Raw genomic sequence first — 18,322 nt, forward strand, 5'->3', positions numbered from 1 at the left:
AGCATGCGCCGGCGCAACTGAGATGTAGAGTCGGAAAAACTCAGCGACAACTTGTTTACAATTTCAATAATACACAATGAGTTTAAAGAGGTAATAGTGTGTGTTAACAAGTGAAATTCAAGTGTAAATGTCAGTCCGAAAATCTTTTTTTTTAATATGTTTCACTTCAGCCTAAATTAGATAATCAATTAGATCACTTATCATCTCAGCCGTGGGTCCACAGCTGGACTAAAACTCCAACATATTTAAAATAGCACCCCTTAAGAGGGCCTGCTTCCAGTCTAGCGATGACCCTGATAGGGTCAACGGATACTGGCGCAGGGTGGTAAGCAATGCAATAAAAAATAACAAAACCAAATAGGAAAACTTGAACCAAAATGAATAATATGCACATGTAAAAGAACTTATTAAATAATAATAGAATGTAAGACAAGACTAATGTATTAAAAAGTCTAATCTAAACAAACCTGTGATATTAAAAGATAAGGATGGAAAATGTAAGAATAAAATAAAGATTAGAAATAACATTGTACCTACCTATGAGTAAAAAAGATGAGGAAAGTAAGGCGATGAAAGCAAAAAGGAATGAAAGAACAAAAAAAATTGCAAGATATTGTGAAGGATAAAAGAAAAGAATAAAAGAAATTGAGAAGAATGAAAGTGAGTGTAGAATAAAGATAAAACCCTGAAAAAATTATTTGTAAATAAAGTCCCTGTCCCAAACTAAATAGGAGTACGAGAGGCTCCCAATAGCGGGGGACATATTAAAAAAAAACGGATACTGCGCACAACCTGATGATTGCAATACAGAGTAGAGATGATGAAGTGTTCATACGAAACGTAATTTTATAAACTGGACATTGTTAAGGCGTCATTAAAGACACAAATTATCTAATAAATAATAATAATCAGATGTCTTAAATATAGTCTTAAATAATTTACTATACTTAGCAAAACACTGTAAAAAAAAGCAAAAAAAAATTGAACATTTTGATAATGCCACTGTTATTGGGGCCTCACGTTCCATCATTTTATTTTTGGGACAAGGAAATGAACTTCCATATTTTTACCCTCTCTCTCTCACCCTTTACAGTACCTCTCTTTCTTTCCTATTTCATCCTTCATATTTTCTATAATTCTCACAACATTTATTAACATTACATTTACGCATCCCATCCTTTCATATTTCTTGAAATTTTATTTACATACATTTCCAATAGATTATTTTCAATTGTCGGAAATATTAAATGTAACAGTAAAAACATAGGCACGGACGCTAAAGTTTGTGGAATATAGATTCTATTTTTAAAAAATGTTCATCCTGTATTTGAACGTGGATTTTAATGCCACTACAACCGTGTGTTCTACTTGGTATGTGGTTACTGTCACTTCAACCTGTCAACTCCTGAGGTTTTGTCGCATTTATCATATCGTAAATAAAGAAAATTTAGATGAACTCCTTAAAATTAAATGCTACACTTATTGTGATACATTAATAATATATTGTGAGAAATTATTAGAAATTTTCAAAGTGATAATTAAAAATACATGGATTTAGAAGTAGTAAAAAATTATAAAATTTAAATTTGCACTCTGACTAAAAAGGTTACTCACCCCTGGTTTGATATATATTAGGTTCGTTTAGTTTATCTGAAACTGAATCAACTGATTCTTACATAGTTTTGACCTTCAAAATCTATTGGACTTCTATCATCATTTTAAACGCACCAAGGCATCACAAGTTCAAAATATTCCTCGCATCATACCGGAAAATCCAGTATAATTCGATCTCAAGGGAACGAATGAGGTCGTCGCGCTATATCCTTTTGTATGATTTTTAAAGTACTTCCGGTTTTTATTGCTTACTCATGTGATTTAGATAATCTCTTTAAATTATATTCCACATTTACTCACATCTTAATTCCCTAAGTATCATTTATAAGAATTGTCATGTGAAAAATACAAGAATAGTCCAATTAGACAGAAACAACAATCAAATTGAGTTCATATATATCTTCGTAGAAGTGGAGACGAAATATGTCAAGAGACGCAGAAGATGAACGGAAGATGCTAGATGCAAGTCATTATGGCAATCTTTAAAGCAGGCTTATGCCCAGAAGTGGTCATCTATCTGCTATCATAATGATCATTGTGGTCACTTTGCACTTTTTTGGCCCTCGCTATTGGGGGCCTCTCGTACCCCTAATTTATTGAGATCAGGGACTTTATTTACAAAATGAGTTTTTCAATTATTTTATCTTTATTTTTCACTCACTATCATACTTCTCAATATCTCTTGTTCTTACCTTTTATCCTTCACAATATTTTTATTTTGTTCTTTCATTCCTTCTTGCTTTCATCGCCTTCCTTCCATCGTCTTATTACTCTTAGATGGCTAGGTACATTTCTTTTATTCTTTATTTTATTACTTACATATTCTATTTTTAATATCACAGTTTTCTTTAGGTTTTACTTTTTTAATACATTACTACAATTACTTGTCTATTCTATTATTGTTTGACTAGTTCTATTGTTTGTGCAGTTAATTTCATATTTGGTACCTGATTGTCTATTCTGTTTTTTTTCCTTTTAACGATAACGATAGGAATTATGGGCGAAGGTTGTCGTCGCCCGTGTAACACGTTAAAGTCAACCGAATCTCCTTAATATCTGGTATTATTCTAATATATGGAGGGTAGCGTATGTCCAGCAGTGAACATACGGCTGAACTTATTATAGCATAATTTAACTTAAAAGTACATAAGCTTCTAAGACGCCTCGACAAATGAGCTATACATTTACCTTCAAAGCCTTTACACTTATAACTAATCACCCTGTATATATATAGTTCCCTGTTCATATTAAATTGTTTCATGCCAGGTATCTTTCCTACAACCTTTAGTCATAAATAGTTAGAATAGATGATCAAAGAATAATTATCTAATAGATTCAGGCGTTACCTGGCGAAAGTCCATCCTAAGTAAGAAAGGGAGTAATATATAGCTACTTCCGCTATTAAGCAATAGTCGTGCGCCAATCCGCTGATAAATGCGCGTGCGGTAAACAATGCGAAACACAACTACCACCGTTAATTTACTCTACATGTGTTTCACTCCTCCATGGGGCATCCTCAGGAGATGTTACACTGACCAGTGCCAAATCAGTGTTTGGCACTCGCAGGCGATGCACTTTATTGCACGACTACTGCTGCATAGCGGAAGTAGCTATATACTTGTCTCTTTCTGAGCAAAGAATAAATTTTAAAATCAAAATTAAAGTCGTCAACGTTGAAGTCGTTTCTGCCCATAGATGCCCACCGCAAGGTAAAGGCTTCCCCCAAAGATATCTATGGGGAGATATACCATAATCGCCACACATGGCCCATCCTATTGAATCTTGTTTGTTAGCAGTGTCAATCCTATATAATTAACGAACAAAGTGTGAATCATATAATATTGATTCCCTAGATAAGTAGGTACAAAATAAACTGTACAAATAACTAGTCAATTAATAATAGGAAAAATAAGCAAGTAGTATTGTATTAAAAAAGTCAAACCCAAAAAAGGATGATATAAAAAAAACTGGATGAGTAATAAAATAAAGAATAAAAGAAATGTACCCAGCCACCTAAGAGTAATAAGATGATGGAAGGAAGGCGATGAAAGCAAGAAGGAATGAAAGAACAAAATGAAAGATATTGTGAAGGAAAAAAGGTAAGAACAAAAGAAATTGAGAAGAATGAAAGTGAGTGAAGAATAAAGATAAAAATTTAAAAAACTTATTTGTAAACAAAGACCCTGATCCCAACAAATTAGGGGTACGAGAGGCCTCCAATAGCGGGGGCCATAAAAAAAATTGATTCCCGGGAAATCGAACCCGCGACTGATCGCAAGTCTACCAATGGACTACCACTGTTTGATAACAAGATAGGTAATAAGAGAATTCAACCTGACAACCTTATGCGGCATTGGTCACATCGCCTGGGTAGACAGTTAAATTATAAATACTAAAGAATCTTTCGCATTATTTGAAAACCGGTACTAAACATGAAAGTAGTGTATTACATATATTATTACAAAGTATATTATATATCATTAGTTAGTATTTTGGATATTTTTAATGACCCTCATTTTTGGAGATCTTTCGTATCCTCTACCACGTGTGTTCCTCAACGTTACGTTTTAGTTTTTTTTTAAATATTTCTTCCTTTATATCAGAGTTCCTCAAACTTTATTGTGTCGTAGACTCCTTGCCATGTTTTTCAAGTTTCTCAAGTTCAAAATGTATTGCGACCAAAAAGCGAATACCGACATCCTACAACTTACACAATTTTATAACCATATATAATATTTTTTTTACTTTATAGGTACTTTTATAAATAATATAAATGTTTTAATAATATAAGATAGTATGATGTAAGAAAATAGGTACTATCAGTGTATGTGTTGAGATCCACTATCGTGGACCCCCATTTTCATTTCATGGACCCCCAAATTTTTTTTTCGCTGATGTAGACCCCTTGCAGGTTGTCATAGACCCCTAGGGGTCTATATTGACTTTGGGAATCACTGCTTTATATCATTTATTCACATGTTTTATCTTTCCTCATTCGCAAATCTTCTTCCATACATCACCTTTATTCTAACATCTACATTCTGATCACAATTTTACTTTTTATTTTCATTTGATGAACGCCCACTGCAGGGAATAGGATTTCCCAAAAGATCGTGACGATGACCAATCTTGCGCTGCCCGCATCTAATGAGTTCCAGCAACCGTAACTATGTCGTTGGTCCACCCAGTGGGAAATCTACTCAGGTCATAAGATATAAGATTAAAACTAAGTAAGAAAAGGACCAATATTTTGCCACTTCCGCACATGCAGTGGTAGTCATGCAACAAAGAGCACCGCCCGCCAGCCCGCTGATAAATGCGTATGCGGCAAACAATGCAAATCACACAACTGCCACCGCCAAATCACCCAACAAGTGTTTCACCCCTCCACGGGGCATCTTCAGGAGTTATGTTACACCGATTGGTGCCAAATACAGAGTCTCTGTGTGTCTTCGATGGCCACTTTGTTGCATAACTACCACTGCATGTGCGGAAGTGGCTAAATATTGGTTCTTTTCTTACTTAGGATGGAAATCATTAAATATTTAAGATTAAAACTCTTCGTGTGCACATTTTCCATTAATATAAGATCTCCTTTATTTCAGAAGTGGGAAATGTACATACATCATTTGACGTTTCATTTAGAACAAATAAAGAACACGCAAACGGGAAAGTCCCGCGTATCTGCCCACAAATCGCGGTTTTACACGAATAAAAACTAGATAAAGTAAATATATTTCTTCTTCAATTTTGTGTTATGATGAAGCAATTTATGGTACCATCCATCGTGAAATCATGTCGTGAAAATGACTTAATATTTTAAATATGGTAGCAATTTTTACGAGTCACCTTTGCGGTCAATTCTTACCAATTTTATTAAATTTGTTTGTGACGTTAGATGTCTTAGATAAGGAAACGTTTGAACTACGGCAGATTTACGTTTAAGAAAAATTTTATAAAGAAGTTCAATTCGATTCTTGGTTAGGCTATTCTCGTATTCAAGACAAAAGGTATCTTTAATTGATAGGAATAGTATAATAATTTGAATAAAAAGATATTTAATACAGAAGATAAAAATGCATCATTAAAATTATAGCACACATTTCCTAACCTCAAATTATAAGAAGGATTGGAAAGTAATATCGCTTTCTTAAGTTAAACTCGCACGACTAAATTTTTAACAAGTTTTTATTTCAAATCAACAATATTTTCACCTTCGTTATCAACAACCTTTTGCCGTCTAGTATACAAAATCAATGCCAGAGCGGTAACAAATCAATCGGTTTTTCTGTAAAATATGTCGGCAGAAACCACATTACTTTCCAGTCCCCTAATATTTAAGCCTTTTTAATATTTTGAAGCAACGTCTTTTATAAAGTAAAAAATATAATTATTATTACAACGTGAGTTTATTAAACAAAAAAATATAAAGTGTACTAAATTTTTTTTAAACGATAATACAACTAGAGAATGAATAACTCTAACTACGGAATGAACAATATTTGTAAACACGGAAAACTCCCGGAATTATAATATCATAAAAGGTTCCAACATTCACGAGTCGTATCAAATGGCACGCGGTTTGTTATGGCGACGTGGTGATCAGCTGTGAAGACATTACTCGAAATACGTTGTCCGTTTCGATGGCGTACTGTACTGTACCGTTTCGATGATCTTGGTTCTGTTAGCCCTAAGGCTTTCACAGCTGGTCTGACTTAAGTTCACGGAGCGGAAGGGTCTAAAACTATACTAAAGACTAAAGCCTTCGTGTTTCAGAACATACATTTGACACTCCGATGGAGGTGGAAGCAGTTAAGACAAGGCTTACCTGGTCATGTCAGTGTTGATGTTGGCGGAGTGCTCGGGGAATGAGGATTATGGGACAGCATGGACCACTCGGCAATCTAAGGATCCTGATCCTGATCCTACCTCTGATCATCGACAGGGTTAGGCGGTCGTTCGCGTTTAGTTCAGTGTTTCGGTGGCGTACTTAAAGGTAAATCCCATGTCAAAAAAGGCTGTTGTTTTGTAGCGAAATAATCACTGTTGTCAAAATAATTTCTCTTATCTGTCAATCCATCGGTCTACGCATGCGCAAAGTTTAAGAACGCGCGGCGTATGATTGGAAGGCGGTTGTCAAAACCGCGTAGAAGGCGGAAAATGTTATGAAATATTACAATTTATTACGGCGTTGGTGTATCTGAAGTTGTAGGCGGATGACTTTTAAAATAAACTGTGTCTATCTTTCATGTAAGCGTTTTAATTTTTGTGCTCCAACTCGTTAGGTGTTGTCTCTAACAGTGCCTACCTAACCTGTTAAACTCCACCACAACTTGTGAACAACCTTCTGATTTTTGAACCAATTCATTGACATGGGATTCCGTTCGATTCCGCTCTTATCAAGCCGGGTGTGCGGGTTACCAATTGTGCGATAAGTTTATAGTTTTTTTACTTTAAATAAATAAAACCTACACTGTTTCAAGATCAAATACTTTTATTTTTAGTAACAGTTTAAAAACAATGCTTATAATAAACGCCTGCGACAATTAAATAGCAAATTTTACATGCCTCTGAATAGCTATTAAAAAATCATTAATATATGAGACAAGGGTGAAAAATGTTTTTAATAAACGAGCCAATTATTTCACATAGAGTAACACTTATCAATAATCTATAAAACATTCTTAATAAAAAAAACTGTAAAATTTAAAAGTAAAGATTTAAATATAAATTTATTTCAGAATAAAAAATATTTTGTACATGATTTGCCGTCTGTTTTTCATGACTGCTTAAGATAATAATAACATTATTTTTCAATTCAAATTATAACACTTTATTTAATTACATATAACTGAATTTTTATGGTTATGGAGAAATTTTTCTAAATAATTGTAGTATATACAGAACATCACGTCAAGTCAATGGTCACAGATAATATTATTTAAATCGATTCGATTAGCATTGCTTAGACTAAATATTTAAAATATATCATGAAACCTTATTTTAAAACTATAAATTCAAATTCAAAATATCTTTATTCAAGTAAGCATTTACACACATCTCTCAATAGTCTTTTATTTTAACACTATAAGGAATAAACTACAACTCGCTCGGAATGTTGATACGTTTAGAAGAGACGGCCAAAAACTCAACAGTTGCTATTTTAAATAAAATGTATAATTTGTACAACTCCCTCAGATTCAGCCAGTATATTAAAAATATAGTCTATAAAGAAAGATCATAAATTCAACTTATTTCAAATATTTAATATAACGCCATCTATTAACACATTCTAGAATTAATTCGACAAAATGCAATAAGCAACGATAGCATTGTTATGTAGTTTTTCGAGGTCCTGCGTTTGAATTCGATTATAAAATAATTATTATTTAAACACTTCGCAATTTTACGTGAGGGAACGGCAGAGAGAAATAGACGAGATCAAATTAATAGCTGACAATACAATAATCACATATAAAATTGACTCCGCCATGACCTGAATACCTTGTTTGTTCTTTTACTTTCAAGTCATTGATAATAGTTGAAGTATATATTGAAGAGGCGACTTCAGAAATAAAATTTTAATTTAACCTTAGACTTTATCATTGGCGAACATAAAGCTCAACGAATCCGCTGGCTTGGTCACTTGGAGCAAATGGGATCGGATCGGAACGTGAAGGTAACGTACCTGGAAAAACCGAGGGGTCGAAGACCAGTGAGTAGACCCAGGTATCGCTGGATCGATCGCGTTGAGGCAGACTTGCGCGAATTGAATGTCAACCAATGGTAGACGATGGCGCAAGATAGAGGAAAGTGGAAGTCTCTCGCTTCGGAGGCCAAGACCCACTTTGGGTCACTGAGCCAGCGGAATAGTAGTAGTAGTAACCTTAGACTAGCTGGAAACAGTGAGACGATGTATGGAAGTTAAGTATGGAGAGAAATAAAAGATATAGTGAAGGTAATTAGAGAAAAGAATGAAAAACCTTGAGAAAGACGAAAGATGAGTATAGAAACTAATTAAACATATTATATAAATATATATTATGTAAATAAAGACCCGGTCCACTCATGATAGAGGTTAACCAAGAGGTCCAAAAAACAGGGTCATAAAAAGAGAAAGAAATATGGTTACAAACGGCGCAAGACATCATGGCGATTTTTAAAGGAAGTCTATGCCATGTAATAGGTGTCATATCATATTCATATCAGTTGAAACGATAGTTCTGGTAGTTGAAATGGTTGGTTTAAAATAATCCCTGTGAACATTCCATTCCATTGACATTTACAAGGTACTATGATTAATTCACGTAATTGACCATTACCGAACTGCAAAATACATCTGCAATTATCACTGCATCTGCAATTAAATGCTGCACGCATCTCTTTCGCATTTAAATGCCAAGTACGTTGCAATCATTGTTTAGTGCAGAGTTCCCCAAACTTTTTTGTGTCGTAGACCCCTTGCCTTGTTTTTCTGTGTAGGGTAGACCCCCTACTTTCCTGATATTGATTTCCTGTAAATTTCTAACTGTAGTGAAGTTTAGTGTTAAAAACTTAAAGTAAAAACACATGTTAATTTATACATTTATTAATTGAATTTAAATTAAAACTACTCAAAATAAAATTTTGTATCTGTTATGTATGTATACGTAATATTAAATAAACATAAAATAAACTATAAATAAAATAACATAAGCAATAAATCAATATTTTTAGTGAGAAGGATGAACCTTATGCTTTGATAATAAATTATCAACATTTGGCGTCAATTTTGTAAGGGTTAATCTTAAATCTCCTCGGCTAATGATGTCCAGTCTGTGGACCCCCATTTTCATTTCATGGAGCCCCAAATTTTTTTTCGCTGACGTAGACCTCTTGCAGGTTGTCATAGACACCTAGGGGTCGATATAGACCACTTTGGGAATCACTGGTTTAGTGATAGCCATTTTTAACAACTAAATATTAAACAAGGCCGTCTAGATATCAATATGAAGTGGGTGTGGTTGATATGACATCAGCTGCGAAGATCAATGTCGTCTCATTATGTTATAATAATTAGTTAGTACTTTATCACCTCGTAGACATTATATCGAGAGATTTATTTATTTCTCGAATCTCTGTAGTTTCTATCGGTGTCAACAGATGGCGCTAGCCTATCCCCTCAAAAACGTATAAAAGGGGCACCGCGAAGTAGAATCGACATTAACAGAGAAGACTCCACAACAACATGTCGTATTTATATCACTGTCCACATACGAAATAAATAATTTAACAGCCTAATCGAAGCTCCAATAGCTTCAAGCTTAGACGCTCAAAAATGATAACCCTGAGAGATGTTTTTAAACAAATTGGTAGTATGACATATTTTTATAAATCAATATTTAAAAGTAAGAAAGGGGCCAATATTTAGCCACTTCCGCACATGCAGTGGTTGATAAATGATGAATGAACGCTGATAAATACGTATGCGACAAACAATGCGAATTACACAACTGCCACCGTTAAATCACTCAACACGTGTTTCACCCCTCCACGGGGAACCTTCAGGAGTTATATTACATCGATTATTGCCAAACACAGAGTGGTGGTTGAGTGGTTATCAGCGGGCTCGCGGGCGGTGCACTTTGTTGCACGACTACCACTGCATGTGCGGAAGTGGCTAAATATTGGTACTTTTCTTACTTAGGATGGACTTTCGCAAAATAACGCCTGATTCCATTAAATATTTATTTATAATTTTTTCATTTTTGTACTCTAGTTTTAATTTATATGTTTCTATTTTATTTTGTCTAGTTCTATATTCCAGTCTCACAATTTATACCTCATTCTACTCTTATCCGACTAGGACATATTTATTTTAATTACGTCACATATAACCTTTTTGCAGTACTCTAAGATGTTGCGTCTCTCTCCTTCTTCTATCAGAACGATATTACTCTTCTATATTCCCTCGGATCAGAGTGGATCACACAATAAATTTGTGAAACAATTATTTTTACATCACAATAATATTACTGAACTGTATCATCTACCACAGATCTAGTATTCTACTTGACCTATGTCATTTTGGTAGAAAAAAATAACCTTTTACCTTCAAGGTTTGTCTAAATTTGTGTAAATTTGCTTATATAGGGTGATTGTGATGTCGTTTGTTTAACATATACATCTTAGCCTTGGAATGATTTTCACTGAAGTTACACAAGTCTGCGTTTAGTTTCAAGTGATGAATGTGTGATAGTTATTTTATATTTCGATTCTTTAATAAATTTGGGTGAAAGGAATAAAAATTAATAAAAATTTCAATGTATTGTTCATTTGCTATAAAATAATATTTGATACACCCTATATCTTATCCTATGGTATATAAAAATCAATAGTTTCACAAACAATACATAACAATGATAATATATTAGGAAAAGATATTTTCAAAATTCGAATGAGACTACATATTAATATTTATTATTTTTTCCTTTTTGTCCCTACAGACTTTACCCGAGTTCTCGGCCTGCCGCATTATAAAAAAAAATGTAAGATATTTTAGATCGATATATACTAGGTATATTGAATATCATCCTTTAAATCTTTTAAATACGTAAAGTAATGTCGTAAAGTTTTTTTTTCTGATCAACAATATATTCACCTTCGTCATCAACAACCTTTTACCATCTAGTGCACAAATTTTCAATGCCGAAGCGGTAAAAATCAGTCGGTTTTTCTGTAAAATATGTACGAAAGAACATTACTTTCCGGTCCCCCTAATATATAATTAAAAAAACAATTGTAAATTAAGTAACAATAATAGTACAAAAAATTACAAAAATTATAAATTGTGAACTAAATCGTGACAATAAAAGAATGCGGCGAAGTAAAGGAGGCAATGTGTGTAAGGATTGTAAATGAATGAAAAGAGTATACAGGAGAATGTAAAGAATGAATGATGATATAGTAGAAGGATGACAGAAGAGAACGCTAGTAAAAAAATGTACTGAAAAATTTTTGAAACAAAAGTCACTGTCAGATTTTATATAGGGAAACGAGAGACGCCAAGAAAGAGTTTCATTAAAAAAAAGGTTTCACATCTATTTTAAATCACTCTAGTTTTGTATCTATATCTTTGTATTCTATTTTTATTTTTCTTTTCTCTACCTTATCATAAACTAACAACGAAGAAAAAAAAACGAAAATAATGCATTATTATAGGTAAATAAAATAAAAACTGGAAACTGTGATAAAGCGTAATAATTTAGCATATTAAATAAGAATAAATAATAGCACAAAATAAATATAAATTGAGATTAAACAATGTGATACGAGGGCCAAACTGAAAGTTTTTAGAACTGGCAACTTAAAAGCATTATATTAAAAAAATAAGTTTAAATTTTGAAAATAGAACTCTTTACCAATAATATTGAGTATACATTTCATTCATTTGTCATTTGTTTTACGATTTGGCGGCAAATTGAAAATTGTCTGTGCACGTCAGAATGAATTTAAGCCGAGAAAATTTTCGTGCAATGATTTTTTATGACTTTCGATGTCATATAAGTCAACAAGAAAGTTATGATAGACTTCGATTGGCTTTTCACGATGAAGCTCCATCTCGTGCCACAGTTTACAACTGGTTTAATGAATTCAAACGTGGTCGAACTAATCTCACCGATGATTTGCGTGAGGGACGGCCTTCTACAGCGACGACTGAAGACAATATCAGTGTTGTGCGGCGTATGATAGAGACTGACAAAAGAGTGACCTATCAGCAGATTCGGACAAGTCTAGGCATAGGTATGAGTCAAGTGCACAAAATCCTCCATGAACATTTAGCGGTCAGGAAGCTTTGTGCCCGCTGGATACCGCATAATTTGACCGAGGCTCAAAAACTCCGCCGTGTTGATTGGTGCCGAGAAATGATCCAAAAATTTAACGGAGGTGACTCAAATGCTGTGTTCGACATACTAACGGGTGACGAAAGCTGGATTTACTGTTATGATCCGGAAACCAAAAGACAGTCTGCTCAGTGGGTGTTTCCTTCCGAAGAGTTGCCAACTAAAGTGAAGAGAGGTCGAAGTGTTGGAAAAAAGATGGTGGCCTCGTTCTTCGGAAAGACAGGTCATTACGCGACAGTTGTCTTAGAGGATCAGAAAACGGTTAATGCAGAGTGGTACACTAACAACTGTTTGCCACTTGTCTTGGAAAAAGTTCGAGAGAAACGACCTCGCAGCAGGATCCTCCTTCATCACGACAATGCCTCGTCGCACACCGCCAGGCAAACGATCGACTATTTGGCGACCTCAGACGTGGAATTACTGGGTCACCCGCCGTATAGCCCCGACCTCGCACCCTGCGATTTTTATTTATTCCCGAAAATAAAAGAAAAACTTCGAGGAAAACATTTTATGGACGCCGAAGAAGCAGTGGCTGCGTTTTAAAACGCCGTCGAAGAGACCCCTAAGGCCGAGTGGGCAAGGTGCTTTCCTCAATGGTTCCATCGAATGCAGCGATGTATTGATGTAAATGGACGCTATTTTGAAAAGTTATAATAAAACTAATAACTTGCTAGAATGCTTAGTTTTTGATTTTCTAAGAACTTTCAGTTTGACCCTCGTATAACCCAGATCTGTGACATTAGTGGAACGAGGCGAATGAAATGAGGCGATGAATGAACGGAAGTATGAAAAAGAATGATAGAAAATTGTAGAATGAAAGAAGAGGAAAGATAGATATTTAAAATAATAGGAGAGTACAGAAATGAAGGGAAAGTAAAGTGAGATCATTAAATAATATCAAACTCTGTCCTATAAGATAGGCAGTACGAGTGGTCCCCAATAATGGAGGCCATATTAAAAAATCACTTCAGTACAGTCAGCTAAGTAAAAAGCCTCTCCACTTGATTACGTTTAAAAACCTTGAGTGTTACTAAACTTGCCAAACACCAACGTAACGGTATTTTAAGTAACCGCAAGCGGAAAAAAAACCTTAATAATGACTTCGAAAAGCGTTGCATTCTAATTGCAACTTACATCGCTTAAGTGAAAGTTCAACTTGAAGTTTGTAATATAATTATCGAACATCGTATTTGAACAGCAATTGCCCAAGGGTAAGATATTTTGATTCACGGAATACAATGTTATATAAATCAAACTTTGTGCACTGATTATATAAGATTGCATCTTCTCACAAACGAGTTCTGCGTACCATAATACCACACTACAATCGCCAACCCGCCTGCCAAGTGTGGCGATTATGGTATATCCCCACATCGATGTATGGTAAGAATGAAAGACATTGAAAAAGACGAAAGATTTTTTTGCAAAAATTATAACGTAAATACAGACTGTCCACTCGTGATAGGGGTTGAACTAGAGGCCATAAAAACAGTGCCATAAAAAAAATGTGAAATATACAACCGGCTGAAAAGATACATTTTCACATTAAAAAATTATATATTGTCTCGCTTCAATATATTATGTAAGTAAAGGACCAATATTTAGCCACTTCCGCACATGCAGTCGTACTCATGCAACAAAGTGCACCGCCCGCCAGCTCGCTGATAAACGCGCATGCGGCAAACAATGCGAATTACACAACTACCACCGTTAAATCACTCAACACCGTGTTTCACCCCTCCGCGAGGCATCCTCAGGAGTAATGTTACACCGATTAGTGCCAAACACAGTCCTTTTCTTACTTAGGATGGACTTCCGCAAAATAACGCCTGATTCCATTAAATATTCAATATATGATATAAAATATACATAATAACTGGCTATAATTTTGTTTTTATCGACTACAGTCAAAGCATTAGACTTCTGTCTCGCCTGATGTTGATTGACTATAATGCTATATGCTTGCCTAGATTATATTCATCCTTGGCTTGAAGACTCACAAGTAGAAGTTAGCTGAATAACAATGCTGGTAGGTTGTTATATATCTTAGCTGTTTGTACTATAAAAGTTTTATCAAGACCCCAGTGTGGGTGGAAGGAATTTAAACCATGTATGTCTTGAACTCGTGCGTCTTATTGTCTGATAGAAGAGAGAAGATAGCGTAGTTCATTAAAAAATGCAGAATAGAAAATTGAATATAGAACACATAATTGTAATACATATGCAGATAGTTTGAACTGTCATCTCTGAGCACCAACATATTTATTAATGTATTAAATATTAACTTTAATCGTTTTTAAATAAATAAAACAGACAAATAAATGTTTTTTATGTATTTAATATAAGTAGAAAAATAACAGAAGCCGTTTAATTTGAAACTTATTAAAATCAAATGACAATGCGATTTATGACTAAAATATATGTTTTTTGTAAGAGATAATATTTTTATAAATAGTTTTTTATTTTTGCTATATTTACAGAGCTGTTTAATATTATTTTATTTCATTTATTGAACCTGTAATTATATATTTATTCATTTGTTCTGATAATGTAATTAGAAAATATATAGCGGCCACTTGTGTGCGCTATGAGATTGCCAAATCTATTTAATTTGACTGAATGAAATCAAATTGAAATCATTCGTAATTATATTCTTTAAAGCTAGGGTTCCAAACCAAGACGGCTAAGCTATATTCGATTGGTGATAGAAGCTATTAGCCGTTTCGGCTTTTAAAGCTTCTTCGGACTTAGGACTCGCAGATCCAAAATCCGCGAGCTAATAGATTAAAAAAAAATTTTCGAAGGGTCCATAGCAAATATATATCGTTTTTTTATGACCACGCAATGTCCTCAATAGATTTGTAGAACAACCAATCTGCAAGCTTAATTATCACATAAAAATCCTTAACTTCAACTTATTTTTTATAAGCTTTTGTGTAATAAAATTAGTAGACTTCAATTCAAAAACATTACATTTGAATATTGTAAAACTAAACACAGTTAAGAATAAAAAAATTACAAATTTTAAACAATATAAAAATGTTTAGAATATGTAGAATTTACTAACCTGTACGGCACATCGGCGGCTAAGAAAATATAGGTGGTGTGCAGAAGTCCCACCTGGAAAGCAGCAAGCGCTACCATCACGTACACTTGCAAGTGGAACCTTCCTGCTTGGCCCAGCTGCTTCAACACCACCTCTGCCTCCACACCACTCCCATCATTCTTAACTTCCCCGCTCATTCTAACCGTTTTACTTCAATACGAATAAATATCACCACACTACTGGGTTCTACCACATTTATAGCTCTAAATTAATTGTTAAACAATTCACAATCAATAATTTTTAATTAAATTAATTGTTTATAAATAATTACTTTTTTTAATCATTCCTTCAATTGTAATGTCATCAAAATGTTTATATATATCAATATTTGCTTTATTAAATTATTTCTAATGACGTCAAATATCTGATCTTTTTGATATTAAATTTAATATGCTAATAATAAAACTGAAATATGAAAATATAGACAACTGTCAACGTAGTGAACGATAAGAATTTACGCACCGAACTGCGTCCACGCAGCCTACCTTTGTGCGCTGAAGACTTTAGAAAGCCTTAGATCATGGTCACACATCTTCAGTGTTGTCTTATTGCTTTTAGGAATTCGAGCGTGCTCGAAACTGATAGAGAATTGCCTTCGAAATAAAGGAAAATTCAATTGCGATTTTGAAAATTTGCTATGATAATTTTCACAGGCGCTTATAAATTTTTCGATCAAAAAACTATTATAGACTAGATGTTGATTCCGTTACGTCTAACATGGTAGCTACTTAATTAAAATAAATTAATTATTATACACATAGAAAAGAATCTTATATGTGTATGAGTTATTAGCGGTGTTATTCCTTTGATGTAGTATATGCGTTTAGTTTTTGAAAATTATTTACCACCTAAGCACGTTGAAAAGGAAAATGATAGCCAAGTTTGATCAAGGTGATGTATTCACAGATGAACAAAGAATATTTATAATTGACATAACCCTAAAACAAATTTCAATCGGCGTTTGAATTTGAATTAGAACGCCCAAGAATGATTGTTATAAAAGTATTGTGTTCGTAGTGGCCAACAATTTGGAGTGTGAATGCTACACGCTTATATATTATGTATTGATATAATTCTTCGTCCTACAGGTGTTAAAAACAATTAAACTATAAATAAATAAAACAAGACAATAATGTCAAGGAAAATAGATAAAAATGAAATGGAAAAATTGTTGATAAGATAATAAATACTTAATTAAATATATGTATGTAGATCTGAGAGTGCAGGCTAAGACGTCGTGAAGTTACAGGCTGCTTTCAAGCAGTTCTATTCGTAAGCTATTGTGGAAGCCCACATCCAGCTATGAACGAACACAGTCTACATTCAAATGGTTTGTACCCTTGATGAGGGTTGTATAACCCACATCAAGGGTATATATGGTATACATAGTATGCATATTTCGGGTTATGTTATCAAGAAAATCAAAAGACTGAACTTTTTATATTATGTAATATACAACGCATAAATAATAGATCATATGGAAGTATATATATGCTAGAACTAAAAACCAAGTAACACTCTTAGGATCTAAATGTAGCAAACACAAAGATAATAAGTTGCTAAGTGAAAAGTAAGTAAGTAACTAATTGCTTTAGTTTACTTTTTTTTTTTTTGATATGAGGCCTTCGCTATTGGGACCTCTCCTTCTACCCCTATTTTGTTGGGAACAGGGTTTTTTATTTCTTAACAATTTTTTCACATGAATTTTTTATTTTCGTCCTCATCTTCCATAGTTCACAATATCTTTTTTTTATTCCTTCTATCATTCCATAATTCCATCTTCCTTTCTCAATCATTCCATTTTTTTCATCCATCCTCAAACACTTCAGTTGTATTTTCTATTGCAGTATCACATCTTTATTTAGTTTATTTATTTTTCTCAATCAATTTGTTTCACAGATTTTAACATTTTTTATTTTAATTTAATTAAATCTATCTTAATAAGATTAAATATATAATAAGACTTTTATTTTATGTTTAACTATGTTTTATTCCTATTAATTACGTATTGTGAAACTTTCCTAAAGAATTTGATGACGGATTCTCTTGCAACCTTTTCCATTATAATGGAAGTAAGAAAAGGACCAATATTTAGCCACTTCCGCACATGCAGTGGTAGTCGTGCATTGAAATGCACCGCCCGCCAGCCCGCTGATAAATGCGTATGCGGCAAACAATGCGAATCACACAACCGCCACCACCAAATTACTCAACACGTGTTTCACCCCTCCACGGGGCATCTTCAGGAGTTATGTTAAACTAATCGGTGTATGTGCATTTCATTGCACGACTACCACTGCATGTGCGGAAGTGGCTAAATATTGGTCCTTTTCTTACTTAGGATGGACTTCCGCGAGGTAACGCCTGATTCCATTAAACATTATAATGGAGGCGAGTGTGGCCTCCTCAATCTTCCTTCCTATCCGGCATTCGGTCTCGTACACGTACATTCTGCTACCAGGTGGATCACGGTCTGGTTCACCGATGGTAGTTGGGACCAAAAGGTTCACAAGTGGGTAATCCAGGGTAGGTGGATTGACATCAGTTAAGATGATGGGAAGTCGCTAGGTGCAGTCAGCGCAAAACCAGTCACCATGACAATTTTTGGGTCGATGCCTATGATTTGCAATGGGCGTCCATCGGCTGAAACTAAAGAAGCAGGAAGTGATAAGGAACCACCACATATAAGTATGATAGTGGGTCGACTTCCAACTTGTCT

This window comes from Battus philenor, unplaced genomic scaffold (assembly GCF_028537555.1).
Source record: "Battus philenor isolate CCGP_79_NKW_IND1 unplaced genomic scaffold, ilBatPhil1.0.hap1 SCAF_14, whole genome shotgun sequence".
NCBI classification, from domain to species: domain Eukaryota; kingdom Metazoa; phylum Arthropoda; class Insecta; order Lepidoptera; family Papilionidae; genus Battus; species Battus philenor.